Source organism: Asparagus officinalis, chromosome 4 (genome assembly GCF_001876935.1).
Source record: "Asparagus officinalis chromosome 4, Aspof.V1, whole genome shotgun sequence".
In the NCBI taxonomy this organism is placed as follows: Eukaryota; Viridiplantae; Streptophyta; class Magnoliopsida; order Asparagales; family Asparagaceae; genus Asparagus; species Asparagus officinalis.
In genome coordinates, this window is record NC_033797.1 from 136,027,047 (window position 1) to 136,037,152 (window position 10,106).

The window sequence follows — 10,106 nt, forward strand, 5'->3', positions numbered from 1 at the left end:
AAAGATAAGAACTCAATTAAGCTCACTCTCAATGTTACAACTCCCACAACTCAAAAATACAATATGTGAAAATACTAAAAGCTCAAGTGAGTTGTGTGTGTAAACAATGAGTATAATGAAATCTAACTCAAATTAATCTAGCAAATGTAAATATAAAATTTTAAGAATAAAAAATCTAGATAATTGAGTTTAGAAAACTTCTCCAAACTCACAAAGATATGTAGAAGAGAGGATGAGGATGAATTCCTCAAACCGAAAATGTAAGGCTCCTCTTTGTGAAAATTTCTTCACGCAAAAACAAACTTAAAACAAACTCTTAAACACCCTAAAACTTCTTTTTTTTAAAACTTTCTTGAGAGAACAGAAATAGTTATGACAAAGGGGTATATATAGGGTAGAAGAACTCAGCCCAAGAAACCAACAAAAACCACTAAAAACATTAAAAATAAATTTTGGAAAACAACCGTTACTGTGCAACGGTCATATTATAAGTCGACTTATGTCTTCATGAGTGGACTTGTATGAGTTATAAGTCGACTCAGCAGACAAAAATATCTAACTGTATAACATATCATAAGTCGACTTATAAGTCAACTTATGAGTTGACTTATGAGTCGACTTAAACGTGCACATGACCTGATATGAACAGTAAAAAATAACTTTAAACCCTCTTTAAAAATATCAAATAAATTCCAAAAAATATAAAACCTTGAAAAATATTTATAAACATGAAAATAAACATATTATAAAAAGAATTTTTTAAATTACACTTTCCAATTGTGAAAACTCATCATTTTGCAAACTAGGTCAAAATACAAAATGTCAATACACTTGTTTTTTATATTTTGACCGAAAAAAGTTTTGAAAACTCTTGTATGGATTTAGAGACTAAATAAAAGATGTAAACTAAGATTATTTAGTCCATAAATCAACAATACAAAATTTTATCAAAAATACACATATTTTGAATCTTTCAAAACAATAAACATGATTTCAAATCTTGATCTCAATGAAATCATATCAAGCACATATAAACATGAAACAAATATGTGTGTATATAATTATATTCATTTGTTTCATATTTATGTGGCTAAACACATTATTTTCAAAAACAAAATGATAAATATGAAATGTATATGTATGTATATAAATATAACTAATAGTTTCATATTTATTTAAACTTGAAAGTTATAAAACCAAAACGTGTATGTGTGTAATATTTGCGCTTTAAGCACTAACACACAAAGTATAAACTACTAAACTAAATATACCCAAGATATTGATCTTTAATAAAGCTCGATCTTGGTTGCGGATGAAGCTTGATCAGATCTTGACTTCAAATGCAAGGCTTCATTCCAGTATTCCTTCCATCCTCCAATGTATATGATCGTGTAGGCTTAATCTAACCAACCTACGACGAAGGATCTTTGTGTAGAATACCTAACAATCAAATATAAACACTCGATAATCATTGTTAGGAATTGTTTGTTAATCATCAAAACTAGATTAGATAGTAGGCTCATAAGCATGAGACCTAACAATCTTCCTATTTTTGATGATGACAAACAATCTACACAAGATATACTCACAATACACATGTTTATTCCCCTTTGTAAATATCAAAATGGGAAAAACAATAAAAGATAAGAGAGCGTAAGCTCCCCCTATAAATTAGTATAGGTGAGTATAAAAACAAATATAAGAAAAAATCTCCCCCTATCAAAATGCCACATAGAATGTATGAAATGAAATACAAAGGCAAGCATTTGTGAGCAAGCATAGATATGAAACATGCCAAACAAAACTCACATTCAAAAAGACCAAGTGAACACTTATATATGTATATATCATTAAGATAAGTGTTACAAGAGTCTTAAACACAAATATATCAATAAGATATATATCAAAAACAAAAATATTCAAAAGATAAAATGTTTAATCAATAAAGCCAAAAAAAATTATAAATCATCAAACATAAATCATATAGATATATTATTATGAAAATAGTGTCTCAATAAAAACAATATGTATAGATTTATGAAATCAAATGAATGGAAAAACATGAGAATCATGAAAGATATTTTCAAATGAAAGCAAATCATGAGAACCATGAAAATCATGATAATCATGAAAGTCCAAATGAAAATCAAAACAATCAAATGAAATCATGAATCTAAACCATTAAAACGTGCTTAATCTATAAATCATTATTTTTGAAGAACAAGTGATTAAGCAACTAGTAATGTCAAAATATTTATATGTTTTATCCACAAAGGTTGAAAAAAGTATGCTAATGATAAAACAAACCAATATCAATAATATCGTTTTGACAAGAAAAACTAGATAAACAATCATACCAAGCTATTAGAGCTTGTTTTAATCCATATTTGCATCACAAAAAAATGTAAGCATGATAATTATGTGAGCAAACATAAAACACTAATCACATAAAGGTACATTATAAAGCACAAATGATGATTCATAAGTTCAAACACATAAATATCATCATAAAAGTGTTTTACAATGATCTCATAAGTATAAACCAAATTATACCAGAAACTACATAGTTCAAACCAAAATTACAAACCATATAAGAATCATGAACTATGGTTTTGTTTAAAAATCCAAAAATAATTCAATTTAAAATTTTCAACAATGTAAATGTATATATATTTGAAAATACTTTCTTTTAAAGAGAAAATATGAGTAGTTTTAAAAATCTTATCAACTTACATTGTTATAAAAATATGAACCTAAAAATCCAAAAATACAAAATAAACATAATTAATTTTATTTTGGCACCCAAACATTTTTTGTGCCTTCAAGTTTAGGGACAAAACCCCTATCAATAAAGTCCAAATCTCTAGGGTTATGATTCCATTTGGGCGCATTTTGTATGCGGACACGGTCAAAATAATACATGTGCAAATGACCTTTACGATTGTAATATGTGCAATGAAAGAGTTGAAAAGATTTGCGTTGACCTAGTGGTTAGCACGTGGATCATTTGCAAAAATAGATGGTTCTTTGAAATCATTTTGCAAACGAGAAACTCTTTTCAAATCGAAACAAAATTTAGTCAAATGACCAAAACGATCACAATAATCACACTTATACACATGAGCATGCTTATGATGAATTTTATGTGCATGTGTATGATTTGATGAAGCTTGATGAAATGCACAAGTGTCAATATTATTGGATTTTGAGGGGTTTTGTGCATTATAATAAATTTTAGCAAGATGGCTTTTACGACCGCAAATAGGGCATTTATAAATTTTGTTATACTTATGTGCATAATGTGTTGGTTTCTTAGAAGAATTTACACGGAACTTTACACACAAGTCCATAAGCTTGTTATTATTTATAATGCATGTTTTAAGGGTTGAATCTAAAGATGATATGAGGTATTTAACATGATTTAACTCATTTACTTCCACAAATGCATTGTCATTAGAAGTAGAACATATATAAGTGTTAGCAAAAGAACTAACTTTATTTTTAATATTTTCTACTTCTAACATGGCATTATTTTTCTCATGAAACAAACTAGTATTTTCCAATTTTAATTTTTCATTGCTCTCTTTGAAATTTATATTTTCATTAGCAATGATATCAAATTTTGATACTAGTGTCTCATGATCGGATTTCAATTCAATATGCTTGCTTTACAAATCTATAAAATTATTATGCAACTTAGTTTAGACATGCATTAATCTATCATATGCACATGCGAGTTCATCAATGGATAATTCACTTTCGGATTCTGAATCGCATACTACACTAGGGCTCTCGCCTAGTGGCCGTGTGCATGATGATGATGCTACATCCTTGTTTGAAGCCGATTCCGTCAAAACGCGTCGAATCTCCTCCAAGTTCCCTTGATGTGCTTCTATAAATTTTTATAATTTGTAAGACTATCAAAATGAGCAAGTTTATTAGAAATTGATGAATCAAAAGCATTAAGCATAAATTCTAACACAATCTTGTTCATTGTACATTATTATTATTATTTTTGCTCCACTTGGATTTCTCCAAGGTGGGCACAACATAAGTTTGATCAATGACTTCCCACAATTCAATATTTTAGATCTAATAAATATTTTAAATCTAAAACACCATTGAGCATATGGGAAAGCATTGAATGAAGGAGCAATATTAATATCATAGGCTAAACTAGGTACACCATGCATATCCATGATATATATATAAATAAATCTTAAAACTAGATTAGCAAAAATACAAAGCTAGGATCTTTAACTCAAGATGGTTAAGCCACAAATCAAAGAGCACCAAGCTCTAATACCAAATAAAATTACCTTAGAGGGGAGAGGGTGAATAGAGTATATGCTAATCTAATCCGATATTAAAGCTAAATTAAAACTTATTAACAATATCCTAGCAAATTATGATATATAACAAATTATATGCAAGGATATGTAATGAAAATAAGGACGGTATAAACATGAGATAATGGCGATATAGAAAGAAATAAGCAATGAGCACAAATAATACGCCAAGGTAAACTCAAACACAATATATGATCATGGAGTTTGGTCACTCTCGACCTATGTCTTCGCTCCTTACTCACAAGGAGAATCTCCACTATCACAACCGGTTTTTCAATACTAACCGAAAACGTTTACAAGCCACACAATCGGTTTTCTAGCACACTAAAAACTCTTACAACTCTTACATCCTCTAAGTGTTGGCCTAGCCCATTTTACCTTCCTTAAGTGCTCGGATTTATCACCTCTCCATAAGCTTTACTACTGACACCACTCCTCTTGGAATTGACCCCGTCTCTTACCACACACTCCTCTCGGTGTACTTGTGTATTATAATGTGATATCATAAATTAAGCACAAATAAAAGTGTTTGTTCTCTAAACAAGATGAGAACTCAATTAAGCTCACTCTCAATGTTACAACTCCCACAACTCAAAAATATAATATGTGAAAATACTAAAAGCTCAAGTGAGTTGTGTGCGTAAACAATGAGTATAATGAAATATAACTCAAATTAATCTAGAAAATGTAAATATGAAAATTTAATAATAAACAAACTAGATAATTGAGTTAGAAAACTTCTCCAAAATCACAAAGAGATGTAGAAGAGAGGATGAGAATGAATTCCTCAAATCGAAAATGTAAGGCTCCTCTTTGTGGAAACTTTTTCACACAAAAACAAACTTGACACAAACTCTTAAACACCCTTAAAACTTCTTTTTTTTAAAACTTTCTTGAGAGAATAGAAATAGTTATGACAAAGGGGTATATATAGGGTAGAAGAACTCAGCCTAAGAAACCAACAAAAATCACTAAAAACATTAAAAATGACAAATTTTAGAAAACAACCATTACTATGCAACGATCATATTATAAGTCGACTTATGACAGGTATAAGTCGACTTATGCCTTCATGTGTCGACTTGTATGTACAACGGTCATATTATAAGTTGACAGGTATAAGTCGACTCAGCAGACGAAAATATCTAACTGCACAACATATCATAAGTCGACTTATTGTATGAGTTATAAGTCGACTCAGTAGACGAAAATATCTAACTGCACAACATATTATAAGTCAACTTATGAGTCGACTTAAACATGCACATGACCTGATATGAACAGTAAAAATTAACTTTAAACCCTCTTTAAAAATATCAAATAAATTCTAAAAAATATAAAACTTTGGGAAATATTTATAAACATGAAAATAAACATATTATAAAAATAATTTTTCAAATTGCACTTCCTAATTTTGAGAACTCATCATTTTGCAAACTAGGTCAAAATACAAAATGTCAATACACTTGTTTTTGATACTTTGACTTAAACAAAGTTTTGAAAACTCATGTATGGATTTAGAGACTAAATAAAAGATGTAAAGTAAAATTATTTAGTCCATAAATCAATAACACAAAGTTTTATAAAAAATACACATATTTTGCAATCTTTCAAAACAATAAACATGATTTTAAATCTTGATCTCAATGAAATCATATCAAGAACATATAAACATGAAACAAATATGTATGTATATAATTATATTTATTTGTTTCATATTTATGTGGCTAAACACATTATTTCCAAAAACAAAAATGATAAATATGAAACATGTATGTATGTATATAAATATAACTAATAGATTCATATTTATTTAAACTTAAAAGTTATAAACCCAAAACGTGTATGTGTGTAATATTTGAGCTTTAAGCACTAACACACAAAGTATAAACTACTAAACTAAATATACCTAAGATATTGATCTTCAATAAAGCTCGATCTCGGTTGCGGATGAAGCTTGATCGGATCTTGACTTGAAATGCAAGGTGTCATTCCGGTATTTTTTCCATCCTCCAATGTATATGATCATGTAGGCTCAATCCAACCAACCTCCAAAGGAGGATCCTTGTGTAGAATACCTAACAATCAAATATAAGCACTCGACAACCATTATTAGGAATTGTTTGTTAATCATCAAAACTAGATTATATAGTAGGCTCATAAACATAAGACCTAACACTTATCATTGAGACCCTATCAATTAGTATTACACAGAAAAAAATAGTTATAGAAACTAATAGGATAATTTTTTAGAATAAGCCTTTTTTGAAATAACATAAGAAAAATCGAACTTCTCATACTAGAATTAGCAAATTTGACCTTCTTTTGCCAGCTCGTCATTGCTGGCCAAAAAGAGGTCGAATTTGCAAAATAAAGTTGTAAATTACATAGGACTGCTAGTCCCATGTAATTATGAAGCACGAGAATGAGGTACTAGGAGTCCTATATATATTCCCCCTATGTCTACGCCGGCCCGTGACGCTCTCTCTCTCTTCACAAGTTGTGACTCTTTCTCCCTCTAACCCTTCCCATGCCCTAACCTCTCTAATCCCTATCTCCTTGCCCCCAAATCAACGAAGCTTGCCTTTGCCTTGACCACTCTGGTAGGCAAAATCTGCAAGCGCACAGACTCGTTGTAGCTATCAAGGTCGATCCCACAAGGACTAGGGTGTGACATATTCTCCTCACACGAAATGGTGTTACGGATACTAGAGCGTTGCAATTGAATCTACAATTGCATGAAGAAGCCAACCATATTAAATAACTTTTGTTATGCATAAAAGTGATGATTGAGGCACATTTTTGTTTATATAGTCTCCGACATTTGCCAAAATTAGTTGAGTAACTGCATAGCACTATTGGTTCCAAGCAAGCACACCACAATTAACATTAAAAATACAAAAAGAAATATCAAAAGGATAAAGTAACCAAATTTAAACAAAAATATGAAATTCATCAACCAAATCATAAAGATATATATTATAATTTTGGTTTAATTCCGAGTACACACGCCAAACATATTTGGGAAGCCTATGAGCTTGCATAATTTTTTTGTTGATTAAACGCGCCAATAATGTTAACCTACAAAATGCGCGATTGTATCGCCTAGCCCATTGTCTAAGCTAGTGGAGGCACAAGTATATTTTGATATAGAAAACGGCGTCTTATGTAGAGCAATGAAATGTAGAAGATTGGGGGTATAAGATGAAAGATCAAAGGTGAAGCTAGTGCATTTCTTTTATCAAACAAAAAAAAAGAAAAAAAAGAAATGAAATTGAAAAAGAAAAAACGATGAATTATGGGTTCCTCCTTAATAATAACAGTGTAAAGTGCGATAATTGAACGGGTGTCGTAAAGAATTCATTATTGCCAATGCATGCAAGCATAAAAGGAGTACTATGGGAAGAAGTCACTTTAATAGATTGATGGAGTTATAAGATTATGATTTCATTTGATGCTTAGCTTTGAGATCAAAAATTATTGTAAACAAAGTAATCTTCTGCCCGGCACTAGAGATAAGGCTTTCACTACAAAATCCAAAAATATAACTAAATCCTACATAACAAGCCTTTACCCTACCCATTACACGATTACAAAAATAAAAGAAACTTCTCATTGATTTTGTTGGGACAATTGCATTCAGTTAAATAAATCAATAAGTGGTGGAAGAAAATTGAGATAAATGCAAGCTATTGGATTGATACATCCATTTGGAAGAATTTTAGAGCGGATTACCATATCCTAAATCTTTAAACCATAGAGATTGGAGAGTCTAAAAATCAAAATAATTTTTTATAACCCATTATCCTAACAAGTAGTGTTTACCATATTAACTTAACCTACCTGGAAGGCCTCTAATTTTAGTTCTTAATGGGCTTGAAAGCTAGTTACATGAATTTCTTTTCGCTACTTTGACTTGAAGAATGATAGGACTGGCTATCGCTTGACCTTGATGACGTCTTGTGATCGGTTAAACCTAAAACATTTGAAAATGATGATTTTGTAATGAGTTAGTTTCTGGAAAATTAGATTTGTTAATTCCCGAAGAAAAGTATCTGTTTTGTGATATGTTTGATATTGGTTAACGGATTGATGAGGGGTGATCTACTCACAAATTTGTTCTTCGAACACAACCTCCGTAAAATTTTCTTTATTGTCTTATAAAATGCTTTGAGAAACAGAAAGAAAAGAACAAAAAAAGTCTACCATAGACTTGAGGGGGAATTGATATAACTTACGTATAAAATAGCTTTTCTTGTTAGTGTGTTTAAGCAAAACGATTTATCGAGATGCTTAAGTGGAAAAAGCCTATTTGTGTTTTAGAAATCAAGAAGATACTGCAATGCTGGTTTAGTTTCTTTAATGCAATAGGAATATTTAGGCTCAAGATTCGAAAGATTTGCTGATCGTTGGACAGTTTAAAGCTAAGAGTTTGAAGTAAGCACAACTAAGATTCGAACAAGTACATGGTCATGAAGAAAATAGATGCACAAATATGAAGGAAACTGAATTCCGACGCATGATACAGTTCGAATCAAGAAAAAACCAAAAGATGATACATTTGTAGATCTCTTCAACAGGAAATTTCGACAATGCAAACTTGAATCAACTCATATCCGCAGCTCGGCACGGCTAAAAGTTATAGCCAAAAAATACCAAAACTGAAGAAACAACACAAAAATACAGCAAAACAGCCCTACCACAACCTGGTGTGGTGCAGACACAAAACCGTGGCAGCGGCGAATTAAGTTATTTTCCAGATTCTTTTGGAGTACAAAAATAAATAGATGTTTTGACTTTAGGGTTGGATCATCTTTTGTTTTATGTTCCAATTAAGCCATCAACTAGCCCAACTATCTTTGGAGTTCAAGTAGTTGATTAGAAGTACATACTACCTCTACTCCTTGTAAATTGGATTGGCACAAAGTTATTGAATTTTAGATCATCATATAGAAAAGACAATGAAAAATAAGGGTTAATGTGCTTCCTCTCTCAATAGTTTATACTTTCTCTTATGATTGATTGCAATAATTAAATGGATGATAATCTCTTTCAAACAATCATGTATTGTACACTTTCTATTGTCTAAATAAGGAAATGAAAGAATGCCACTTGGTGAATGATACGAACGAACCAAATTAATTAACTATATGTTCTTGGGAACAGTTTAGATTTTAAACTTAATTTCTTGGTGTTTTAATTGTGATCGCATAGAACACACGATTAAGAAACAATTTAATCATAGTAAATAATTCAAAAAGGGCTGAAAGGTGCATGATAAATACCAAAAACGGAGGCTCTAAGAAATTACACACGGGAGGCCTCGAACCACGAAAGAGGATCCAATATACTAGTCCTTGGTACGCAGGCGGAATTTGATTTAGGATTAAGCATAAAGCTTAATGGGTTTTAATTTAATCTCTGATTCCCCGAAAGTAGACTGTAATTAAGAGACGATTGTAAAATTAACAGCACGATCTAATTTAGACCCTATAAGAAAGAAGCTTGATTAATTTAGGCCTAATCACCCTTTTTAGATTAACCAACACCAAGAATTGAAAATGAATCCAAATCATTCCCGAACACCTAAGTGTGTGATAACAAATCCAAATCCTAAGTCCTTCATTATATTAAAGAATTTCATCAATCCGATTAGTTTAATTAATTTCATTTAATTATTAAATCTCTTACAACAAATACTCATTGATTTAGCTAGTCGATGGCTATATGTGAGATATTGGTAAAAATAACCAACCA